The sequence below is a fragment of the Muscardinus avellanarius genome, assembly GCF_963383645.1.
Source record: "Muscardinus avellanarius genome assembly, chromosome: 4".
NCBI classification, from domain to species: domain Eukaryota; kingdom Metazoa; phylum Chordata; class Mammalia; order Rodentia; family Gliridae; genus Muscardinus; species Muscardinus avellanarius.
Genome location: NC_137789.1, coordinates 135,414,169 through 135,426,090, shown reverse-complemented (window position 1 = coordinate 135,426,090; position 11,922 = coordinate 135,414,169). Strand labels below are relative to the sequence as shown.

Below are 11,922 nucleotides of genomic sequence, written 5' to 3'. Positions count from 1 at the left end.
GCCTTCCTTGCTGCAAGAAGTCAGGATCATGCAGAACCAGGTCCCTCACCCCCTTGGAGTCTGTCTGGGGCCACAGAATAGGTAGGGTCTGAAGCTTTCGAATATCTAGAGCTTCCAGATGACAGGGCCAAAGCCGTTTTCCTGCCTGGATGCCACAGATGGCTTTTGGAAAGGGGATAAGGAGCTTTGGTTTGACAGCAGTAGCCCATCTTGGGGCCAAGGGACCTGAACCAGCCCAACTCCCTTCCCCCTTGTCACACATTCCTACAGTGTGGGGGTTCAGCCTAAGTCTCACCCTGACTTACTCCCAGGCGCTGGCAGAGCAGGAGGGGGCTGGGGGGGAGAAGGAGGGAGGGAGGGCGCTCAGGAGCCGGGATGCTGACCCAGGCAGGGGGAGGCATCCACACAGCTGCAGGCGGCCCCCACCGTCTGTGAATGGGCACATCACCCCGCCCGCCCGCCGCAGTGCTCCCGAACAGTTGGTCCTAATGAACGCTGAGCAGGCAGGGCAGCTGTGTGCATTATCCACATGCAGGGGAGGTGTATATTTATCCTCACGTCCCACCCCGCCCTGCAGCTGCCGTGGACCCTATGCCAGGAGGGTGAGTGGGCACGAGGCCCCGCCCACAGCCTTCACTTGACCCATTTTGGAGGCAGAAGTTTGTGTGTGCGTTTGAGAGAGAGAGAGAGTGTGCACACATCATTTCCCCAGTCGGTGCTTTTGATTTCCTCTGAAGCCTCTTGATTGCGGACACACAATGGCCTCTCGCTGCCGGCGCTCGCTCCCTCCGCAGCTCGGCTCCCTCCACGTCGCTGCTGCTGACTTCCAGGCCCACCGGCCAGGGGAAAGCCTGGTCCAGTCCTTGGCCCCAGCCCCCTGCACCCCCACATCTTCCGCTTGCACCTCTCCCCTGCCTCCCTGGAGGCCAGGTCCCCTGCTGTCTGTCTGCTCCCCCCCTTAAAGGCCTGGGCCCTGGTGCTAAAACACAGCTTGCCTGCTCAGACATTTCTGAAGCCCGGCCATCATGGACTGCCCAAGCCCCGGATGTTTATCCTGGCCTTCAAGGCTCCTCTGATCTGACCCCAACCTTACTTTTTATATATGATCTGGGGATTAAACCCATGGCTGTCCTGCCGCTGAGCTACCCCCAGTCCTACTTTACTTTTTATTTTGAAACAGGGTCTCATTAAGTTGTTGAGTGCCTCCCTAAATTGCCGAGGCTGGCCTTGAACCTGTGATCCTCCTGTCTCAGCCTCCCAAGTATTAAGATTACAGGCGCACACCACCACGCCCATCTACAAATCTCTCTTGAGCCAGGGCAAAGCACTTCCGGTGGCCTTCGGTCCTGGCCCTGGCCCTGGGCACCAGCTCTGCGGTCCTCATGCAGCCTTTCCAGCCACACTTACCCCGGCTTGTCCTACAATGAGCATCTTTGGCCTAAGGTCTGTTTGCTTCCTCTGCCCGGAGCACTTGTGCCCGGTATCCCCAGGTCCTGCCCCTCACATTCTACACATTTCTGCTCAATGTCACCTTCCCAGGAAAGCCTTCCCCAGCCACCTTCCCACATAAAAATTTCAATGGCAGGCATGGTGGAACTCACCTGAAATCCCAGCTACTCAGGAGTCTGAGACAGGAGGATCTCAAGTTAGAGGCCGACCCAGGCAACTGTCTCAAAATAAAATGAGGCCCTGAGTGGTGGCACACACCCGTAACTCAAGTACTTGGGAGGCTGAGGCAGGCGGATTGAAGGTTGGAGGCCAGCCTCTGGAATTTAGCGAGGTCCTTTGCACCTTAGTGAGACCCTGTTTCAAAATTAAAAAAAACAAGCCAGGCGTGGTGGCGCACGCTTGTAATTCCAGCATTCGGGAGGCTGAGACCTGGAGGATCCCGGTTCGCGGACAGCCTCAGCTACTTAGTGAGGCCCTCTGCAACTCAGTGAGACCCGGTTTCAAATAAAGAATAAAAAATAGGGCAGAGGGTGTAGCTCGGAGGTCAAATGCCCCTGGGTTCCATCCCCAGACCAGCAAAAAAAAAAAAAAAAAAAAAAAAAAAAAAATTAAAAAAAAAACAAAGCTGTGCATGACGGCACATGCCTGTAATCCCAGTTCTTGGAAGGCTGAGACAGGAGGATTGCAGGCTCGGGCACAGCCTCAGCAAGCAGTGAGAGTCTTGCCAACCTAGAGAGACCCTGTTTCAAAACAAAAAATTTTAAAAATTGGGCAGGGGGGAGAATAGATCAGCAGTAGAATGCTCCTGGATTCAATCCCCAGTACCACAAAAATAAATAAATAAAATTAAAAGGCTGGGAGATGTAGCTTGGAGATGGAATGCCCCTGGGTTCAATCCTCAGTACCAAAAATATTTATGTATGTGGCATTGGAGATGGAACCCAGGAGCATTCTACCTCTGAGCTGTACTTCCTGGCCTTATTTTATTTTTATTTTGAAGCAAGGTCTCTCTAGGTAATGAGAGTCTCACTACTTGCTGAAGCTGCCCTCAAAATTGTGATCCTCCTGTCTCAGACTCCCAAGTGCTGGGATTACAAGCATGTACCGCCATGCCTAGCTAAATAGAAACTAAAAAAAAAAAAAAAACAAGCATGATTCAATCCCCAGTAAAACACACACACACACACACACACACACACACACACACACACATACACACACAATGAAATGAAAAAAGTTGGGGCTGAGCGTGGTGGCGCATGCTTGTAATCCCAGTACTCGGGAGGCTCGAAGTTTCGAGGCCAGCCTCAGCTACTTAGTGAGGCTCTCAGCAACTTAGACCCTGTTTCAGAATAAAGAATAAAAAATAGGGCTGGAGCCAGGTGGCACACTTGTAATCTCAGTACTTGGGAGGCTGAGACAGGAGGATTGTGCAGATTTGAAGCCAGCCTTAGGGACTTTGTAAGGCTCTCAACAACTTAGTGAGACCCTGTTTCCTTTTTCTTTTTTTTTTCAGGTACTGCGGGCGGAACTCAGAGGCATTGTACCTCCAAGCTACACCCCTAGCCCTATTTTTAATTCTCTATTTTGAAATAGGGTCTCACTGAGTTGCAAAGGCCTCATTAAGTAGCTGAGGCTGGCCGTGAACTACAGTTCTCCTGTTTTGGCCTTCCAAAAGCTGGGATTACAAGCGTGCGCCACCATGTCCTGCTGAGACCCTGTTTCCAAATAAAATATAAAATAGGTCTGGGAGTATAGCCTGGAAGTAGAAAGCCCCAGGTTCCATCTTCAGAACCATACACACACACACACACACACACACACACACACACACACACACACAAAAGACTACTATTTTCCGTCCCCCAGGACTCACAGCCTAGGTGGACTTGTGAGTCTGTCCCTGACATATAAACCATAATTAGGTAAAATACTAAGTGAAAGAGGAAAATGCATGCTCAAAGGAATGTGACCTGTGATAACTCCTTTTTTCCCCTCTTGGTACTGGGGATTGATCCCAGGGGCGTTCTACCTTGAAGCTACACTCCCAGCCCTTTTGTTTTGTTTTGTTTTTTGAAACACAGTTTCATTAAATTGCCAGGAGTCTCCCTAAGCCTGTCCTCGAGCTTTATTTATTTATTTATTTATTTATTTTTGTGGTATTTATTGGGGATGGAACCCAAGGGCATTCTACCTCCGGGCTACACCCCCAGCCCTACTTTTTATTCTTTTTTTTGTGTGTGCGGGTCTGGGGATGGAACCCAGGGGCATTTGACCACTGAGCTACACCCCCTGCCCTATTTTTTTTTTTTTTTATTCTTTATTTTGAAGCAGGGTTTCACTAAGTTGCAGAGGCCTCACTAAGTAGCTGAGGCTGGCCGTGAACCTGCGATCCTTCATTCTCAGCCTCCCAAATGCTGGGATTATGAGCATGCGCCACCATACCTGGCTATTTATTTATTTATTTTTGGTCGGAACCCAGAGGCTTTCTACATCTGGTCTATACGCCCAGACCTATTTTATATTTTATTTGGAAACAGGGTCTTACTAAGTTGCTGAGAGCCTCACTAAGTAGCTGAGGCTGGCTTCGAACCTGTGTGATCCTCCTGTCTCAGCCTCCCAAACTCAGGGATTACAAGTGTGCGCCACCACGCCTGGCTTATTCTTTATTTTGAAATAGAGTCTCACTAAGTTGCAGAGGGCCTCACTAAGTAGCCAAGGCTGTCTGCGAACCCGGATCCTCCTGTCTCAGCTTCCCAAATGCTGGATTACAGGCATGTCCACCACTCCCGGCCTGTGATAGCTCCTGAAAACTGCAAGCTGTCTGGCCTCCACCAGACCTGGTACTACCAGTAATCATCTCACTGTTGGGATTACAGGTACAGGCCACCACATCTGGCTGCTCTCTCTCTCTCTCTCTCTCTCTCTCTCTCTCTCTCTCTGTACTGGGGATGGAACAGAGGCATGCTACCTCCAAGCTACACCCCCAGCCCTATTTTTAATTCTTTATTTTGAAACTGGGGTCTCACTGAGTTGCAAAGGGCCTAAGTGAGGCTGTCCGTGAAGCAACACCCTCCCATCACAGACTCCCAAATGCTGAGATCACAAGCGTGTGCAACCACGCCAGGCTTTACTCTTTAGTTTGAAACAGGGCTGCACTAAATTGTGAGGGGCCTCATTAAGTAGCTGAGGCTGGCCGTGAACCTGTGATCCTCCTGTCTCAGCCTTCCAAATGCTGGTATATACAAGCGTGGGCTACCATGCCAGGCTCATACTCCACTTCTTTCTTTCTTTCTTTCTTTCTTTCTTTCTTTCTTTCTTTCCTTTCCTTTTCTTTTCTTTTCTTTTCTTTTCTTTTCTTTTCTTTCCTCTTTTTTGTGGTACTGGGGGTGGAACCCAGGGGCTTTTCTACCTCCGGGCTATACTCCCAGACCTTTTTAAAAATTTTATTTGGAAACAGGGTCTCACGAAGTTGCTGAGAGCCTCACTAAGTAGCTGAGGCTGGCTTCGAACCTGTGCGCTCCTCCTGTCTCAGCCTCCCAGCGCGGGGATTAATTACAAGGGTGCGCCACCACGCCCGGCTTATACTCCACTTCTGATCTGCACTTTTGAGGTATAATCTATGCTCCCTCTAACCCCCCGCTCTACAATCTGCACACGATCCCATGAATCTCCCCTTTCCTGCCTCAATGTAAATAATAAGAGATAGGACGGGGAATATAGTTCAGGGATAGAGCACTTGCCTAGCATGTGCAAGGCCCTGGGTTCGATCCCCAGCACTACCAAAGAAAAAGAAGACTATGGCGCCGAGCAGATGGGTTCTCTCTGAAGAAAGACCCAATTACTGAAGATCTAATGCACGGAGAAGTCATAAATATCACAGTGTGCTGCTGCCGTTGAGAGAAATTAACTACAGAACAATTAAAGAAAACTGATCTCCCGTAGAGGAGGCAGTCAAAGGCCTCCAGGCAGAGCTCTGGCTGAGGCAGCGGCCCTGGGCTCCTGCAGGTGTCCTGCACTCACTCCCACATACCAAGGGTGACATGGCGGAGACCAGAGCACTGACCGTGCGAGCGCCAAGTGGAAGGGCATCCTGGGACTCTAAGCTGTCGGCCACCGGAGACTCCGTCAGGGCCTCCACACATCCTGGCCTGGAAGGGAAAAGAACGGCTTCTGGATGTGTGCTGAAGGGAGTGAAAAAGCATGAAGCTGAAGGAGGAAATGGACAGACTTGGCCCGAGCCTCCACGCCCGGCTCACCCTTCACTTGTTTTTTTTTTTTTTTTTTTTTTGCGGTACTGGGGATGGAGCTCAGGGGCATTCTACCTCCAAGCTATACCTCCAGCCCTTTTTATTTTATTTTATAAAATAAATTTATATTATTTTTTATTCTTTATTTTGAAACAAGGTCTCACTGAGTTGCAAAGGGCCTCATTAAATAGCTGAGGCTGTCCGTGAACCACTATCCTCCGATCTCAGCCTCTCAAATGCTGGGATTACAAGGGTGCACCACCACGCCCGGCTCACCCTTCACTTTGGCTGCTTCTACCTCACACCCCGATTTGCTTCCCACCCCCTCCCCCAGCATCCAAAGAAGATTCTGGAATCTTAGCCCTGGAAGAGTCTGAACCCCAGGTCCTGGGTTCCAGCATTTCTGCACAGTGTAGGGCAGGAGCAATCTAAGAGTACCCCAAATTTTATTCCTTGACCTCATTAAAGAAACACAGCTCAGAGAGGATTTTAGAATCATTACCAGGACCCCAGGGTCTGGAAACTAGTTTCTACAGCACTTTGAGCCAGGTGTGGTGGCGCACACCTGTAATCTCAGTACTTGGGAGGCTGAGACAGGAGGATCACAGGTTCAAAGACTGTCTCAGCAACTTAGTGAGGCCCTCAGTAACTCAGCAAGAACCTATTTCAAAATAGAAAATAAAGCCAGGCATGGTAGCACACGCCCGTAATCCCAGTACTTAGGAGGCTGAGACGGGAGGACTGCAGGTTCTCAACACCAGCCTCAGCTACTTAGTGAGGGCCTCTGTAACTTAGTGAGACCCTGTTTCAAAACAAAGAATAAAAAATAGGGCTGGGGGTGTAGCTCGGATGTTGAACGCCCCTAGGTTCAATCCCTAGCACAGCAATAAATAAACAAATTAATTAGCTAATTAAAAATAAAATAGAGTCCTTTCCAACTTGAGCCCCGCAGATGGCTCCTGCAAAAAAGGGTGGCAAGCCGGGCGTGGTGGCGCACGCCTGTAATCCCCGTGCTTGGGAGGCGGAGACAGGAGGATCGCGCTGGTTCAGAGCCAGCCTTGCTGGCTTAAGAGACCCTGTTTCCACATAAAAAGTAAAAAAATAGGTTTGGGAGTGTAGCCCAGAGGTAGAAGGGCTTCCAGGAACCCCAGTACCACCAAAAAAAAAAAAAAAAAAAGGGTGGCAAGAAGAAGGGCCGTTCAGCCATCAACGAGGTGGTGACACACGAGTGCACCATCAGTATTCACAAGCGCATCCACGGAGTGGGTTTCAAGAAGCGTGCCCCTCGGGCACTCAGAGATCCGGAAATTTGCCATGAAGGAGATGGGGACTCCAGATGTGCGCATTGATACCAGGCTCAACAAAGCCGTCGGGGCCAAAGGAATCAGGCACGTTCCATGTCGGATTCGTGTGCGATTGTCCAGAAAGCGGAATGAGGATGAAGGCTCGCCCAACAAACTTCACACCGTGGTCACCTACGTTCCCGTTACCACCTTCAAAAATCTGCATACAGTCAACGTGGATGAGGACTAACCACTGAAAGCCAAATAAAAGTTATAAAGCTAAAAAATAAAATAAAATAGAGCTGGGGGTGTAGCTGGAAGGTAGACTTCTGGGTTCAATCCCCAGCCCCCCCCCCCCCACAGCACTTCTGAGGAAGCCTTCTCCAACCGCACACAGGCAGCCTGGCACGTCACAAGGTTAAGATGCCTCGACACCCAGGAATCATGGGTCCAGCTCCCTTCACCCCAGACTCCAAAAAGGTTGACCTGCCTGCCTTTATTCACAGGCAGAGTCCACCCTCAGCCCTCTCTCCCAGCCTGCTCCCCAGGACTTACAGGATGCAGGGGTGGGCAGGGACATCCCCAGGGGGCTCTTTGGTGCTGAGGTTGCTAATCGCTGCCCCCCCTCCCGCCCTCGCCCTCGCCCTCGGATGGGAGACAGAAAGGTGTCTGAGGTGGGGTAGGACAGGGACAGGATCTGAGTGGGTGGGTGGGTGCGAACAGGGCGTGGGAAGAACCAGAGTGAGGTGACCCTGTGTGGTCTCAGCTTGAAGAGAGGGGACTGAGGTGCTGACTAAGCAGAGACTGTGATGGGGGCGCCCCACCCCTGCATTCCAGACCCCACGGTGCCCTTTGAAGCTGGGAGGGGGCTTTTAGCTGGATCTTCCGGGTCAGAGGCCCTGGGAGAGGGGCAGAGGTGCCGGCTGCCCTCCAGGCTTGTCTTCCACCCCTTCAGGCCCCTTGCACCCCTCCTGGGCGGGGAGACTGTTTCCGGCAGTTGCAAGGGGGATCCCCCCAGCCTTGCAGCTGTTCCCCAGCTGCCCGGCCCCACCCCAAAGACAGCTGGGAGAGAGGCTGCGGCAGGGGGTGGGAGCTGCCCAGCTGCTGGCTTGGGGCTGAGCCTGGGGAGGGCCCCAACATGAAAGAGCCAGGCTGGCGGGGTGGGGTGGAGGAAAGCCCCCGGAGGTGGCCTCTTCTCGCTCTGCACATCTGGGCCACAGGAGCTGCCGCCCCCGGTCTGCGCAGTGGGGAGAGGTGGTGTGCAGCCCTTCCCGGAAAGGGGAGGTGGCGGCCTCAGGGAAAGGCTGGGGACACAGGCCTGGCAGCTGGGGTGCTGCAGGGTGAGCACCTGTGGGCACCCAAGCCCTCTGCCAGGCCCTCCAGGTCAGCGTGGGGTGGCCCCTTAGCCACCTTCCTGAGTGGGCCTGTGTCCGGGCCTCCTCTGCCCCTGAGGAGGTGGGTGACAGCTGCTGCTACAAAGCCAGGGACAGCTGGGTAGCTGGGGACAGCTGGGCGGGTTAGCGTCTCTGTGCCCTGGCTGCCCGAGCCGGGGGCAGGGTCTACAGCTGTGTGATTGTCTGGGGTAGGCTTCAAAGCTGGGAGGTGCTGGGGCTCGGTCCCACACCCACCAGAATGTCCCCTCCATATCTCAGTGGATTGATGTGCCTGGAGGAAGGCCCCCTCCCATCAGCCCAAACAAAACTAGGCCAAGTGGGAAGGAAATTGGGCAGCTTTCTGTCTTGGCTCCCAACTCTTGGCATAGGGAATGTCCCAGGGCTCCTGACAAACTGGAGAAAGGGACAGTGAGACAGGAGCAGATGTGAGTGGAGTCTGCCTGTCCACCAGCACCTGCCCCCGGGCACCCTTCAGCCATCTGCCCTTCCCCTCAGCCCCAAACAGGTGCAGGCACAGAGAGAAGGAAGGCCCCAGGGCTCCCAGGGCTCCCACTCCGGCTCCCTGCCAGACGGGGGAAGGGAGCAATGAAGCAGGGGTCCAACCTCGCTATCCAGTCACCTACTCCTGCAGGGCAGGACGGCGGGGCCTTAGGACTGAGCCTCTGCTTTAATCTGGCCAGTGCAGCAAGCAAGCCAGAGGCATAGCCCAATTACTTGTTTCTACCTGGGCCTTTTTTTCCTGAGAGGGATGTAGGGGTCAGCAAAGCTTAGACCACCAGCAAGGGGCTTAAATTACAGGCTGTTCTAAGCTTCCCAATTCCACCCAGACAAGTGGAGAGAGAACTAGACGCCAGCAAAGGCCGTGCCTCCTACTGGATGCAAGGCGGGAGCGGGCTCACTTTAATAAGAGTTCCAAGCTGGTGCCCTGGAGCACGCCTGTAGTCCCAGTACTTGGGAGGCTGAGGCAGGAGGATCACAGGCTCAAGGTGAGCCTCAGCAACTTAGTGAGACCTATTTAAATATATTTATATAGCTGGGCGTGGTGGCACAAGCTTGTAATCCCAACATTCGGGAGGCAGAGACCAGAGGATCGCGGTTCGGTTCGCAGACAGCCTCAGCTACTTAGTTTAGTAAGGCCCTTCGCAACTCAGTGAGACCCTGTTTCAAAAAATAACAATTAGGACTGGAGGTGTAGCTCAGAGGTAGAATGCCCCTGGGTTCCATCCCGGGTACTGCAAAAAATAAAAATAAAAACAAAAAGGTTGTACATGGTCCAAAGGCCTATAATCCCAACACTTGGGAGGCTGAGCAGGATTGTAGGTTTGAGGTCAACGTCAGCAGCTTATTAAAACCCTGTTTCAAAAAGTAAAAGAAGCCGGGCGTGGTGGCGCACGCTTGTAATCCCCGCGCTTGGGAGGCGGAGACAGGAGGACCATGGTTCACAGACAGCCTCAGCTACTCTGCAACACAGTGAGACCCTGTTTCAAAATAAAATTAAAAAAAAATTAGGGCTAGGGGTGTCACTTGGAGGTAGAATGCCCCTGGGTTTCATTCCCAGTATCGGCCAAAAAAAAAAAAAAGTAAAAAAAAAAAGCAAACAAACAGGGCTGGGAGCGCCTCTAGGAAGTAGAATGCCCCTGGATTCCACCCCTAGTACCACCCGCCCCCCCAAAAAAGAGAAATGATGGGAGAGCTGGAGGTACGACATCCTTGGTTCTATCCAAAACAAAACAAAGACAAAACAAAACAAAGAGGAGATCCATGCAAAATATCAGGCAACTAATTGGAGGGCCTTTTTAGAAATTAGGCCCTCCAGCCAGGCGTGGTGGTGCATACTCTTTTTTTTTTGGTGGTACTGGGGTTCCTGGAAGCCCTTCTACCTCTGGGCTACACTCCCAGACATATTTTCATATTTTTTATTTGGAAACAGGGTCTCTTAAGCCAGTGCACGCGGCTGGCTTCGAACCTGCGTGATCCTCCCGTCTCTGACTCCCAAGCGCGGGGATTACAAGCGTGCGCCACCACACCCACCACGGTGCACACTTCTAATCCCAGCATTTGGGAGGCTGAGACAGGAGGAATGTGGTTCGTGGACAGCCTCAGCTGCTTAGTGAGGTTCTTTGCAGCTCAGTGCGACCCTGTTTTAAAATAAAGAATAAAAAATAGGGCTGGGGATGTAGCTCAGAGGTAGAACACCCTTGGGTTCTATCCCCAGTACTGCAAAAATAGAAAAAAAAAAAAATCAGGCCCTCCACAGGTGTATCCCAGACCCCTCTCCCCTAGGGGTGTGACACACAGCAGCCAGAACTCTGGTCAGCCTCTCCCGGAAATCTCTCTCAAACTCCAGGGTGCACTAGTCACTAGGAGTCAGAAAAACACATTCCTGGGCTCAGAGATTCCCAGTGAGTAAGTAGGGCCTGAATAATCCACCAAGGCCCCAGAACAAAGTTGAGACTTGTGATACTAGGGATTGAACTCTGAGACATTCTTCCTCTCAGATACACCACCAGCCCTATCGTTTTATTTTGAAGCAGGGTCTCACTAGGTTGAGAGTCTCACTACTTGCTGTCTCAGCCTCCCAAGGACTGGGATAACAAGCAAGCACTACCACACTGGCACACTTAAGACTTTGGAACCCAGTGGTTCCTTTCCCTGTCAGGGTTCAGGCCTAGTTACATTCCAAGCAGCCAGAGTCTGTTTTGTCTCTCAGCCTGAGGTCCTGCACAGTGCCTGGCACACAGTCTATGCCCAATATTTGTAGACCGTAGGAGGTAAACTTCTCAAGGCTCATGGAAAGGTGCTTCTCCTTCACCTGTCCTAGCTAAAGCACACTGAAGAACCTCAGAGATGCCAGGGCCAGGTAGCATGGGGCGGGCTTGGGCGGCCTCCAGCAAATATTTGTCAACTGAACCCAAGGTCAAGAGCAGGCGTAGTCAGGGAGGAACTACCTGCTCCTAGGGCTGGAAGAGTAACCCCGGAGGGAGCCTTTGCCCTGGGAGCCCCTCCTGACGCCTGGGGGACAGGTCAGAGCCGAGGCAGGGAGGAGCAGGACTGCGCCATCATGTTTATTAGAAGGTGGGATTCCGGTGTGTGCTCTAGACAGATTACAGAATAAATACCTGCCCCTGAGAACAGGAAGTCCACAATTCATACAAAGTGCTCACTACAGGAAGTTGCTGTGTCAAAACCCAGGCAAGGACCCAGCTAGGGAGCCCCTCCTCCTCCTCCTCCACTGACCTCAACAAGGGCTGTGCTATTGGTTTTTATTTTATTATTTATTTCTCTTTATTATTATTAATATTATTATTTGCTTTTGCTGTGGTCACTATCATTGGCAAAGTTCCTTTCCCCCTTTCCTGGACACGGGGCTCCTGTCTTTAGAAGATTCCACACGAGGCTGAAGGTGCCAAAAGCTGCTTGAGAAGTGGCCTTTGCACGCCATCTGGGAAGATGGTGAGGGGGGAGCAAGAGAAATCATTCTTGGCTTAAAAAAAAAATTAAAACCAAACCAAAGTCCCACAATCTATACGTCATTCCTTACTCGAT

General features: G+C 51.9%; 1 pseudogene across 1 annotated transcript; it reads left to right on the top strand.

The window, feature by feature from the left end:
• The first annotated feature begins 6,874 nt into the window (after positions 1 to 6,874).
• Positions 6,875 to 7,232, top strand: LOC308262441 (large ribosomal subunit protein eL31-like; annotated as a pseudogene). Its single transcript has one exon. The product of its transcript is annotated as a large ribosomal subunit protein eL31-like (transcript).
• The last annotated feature ends 4,690 nt before the right edge of the window (positions 7,233 to 11,922 follow it).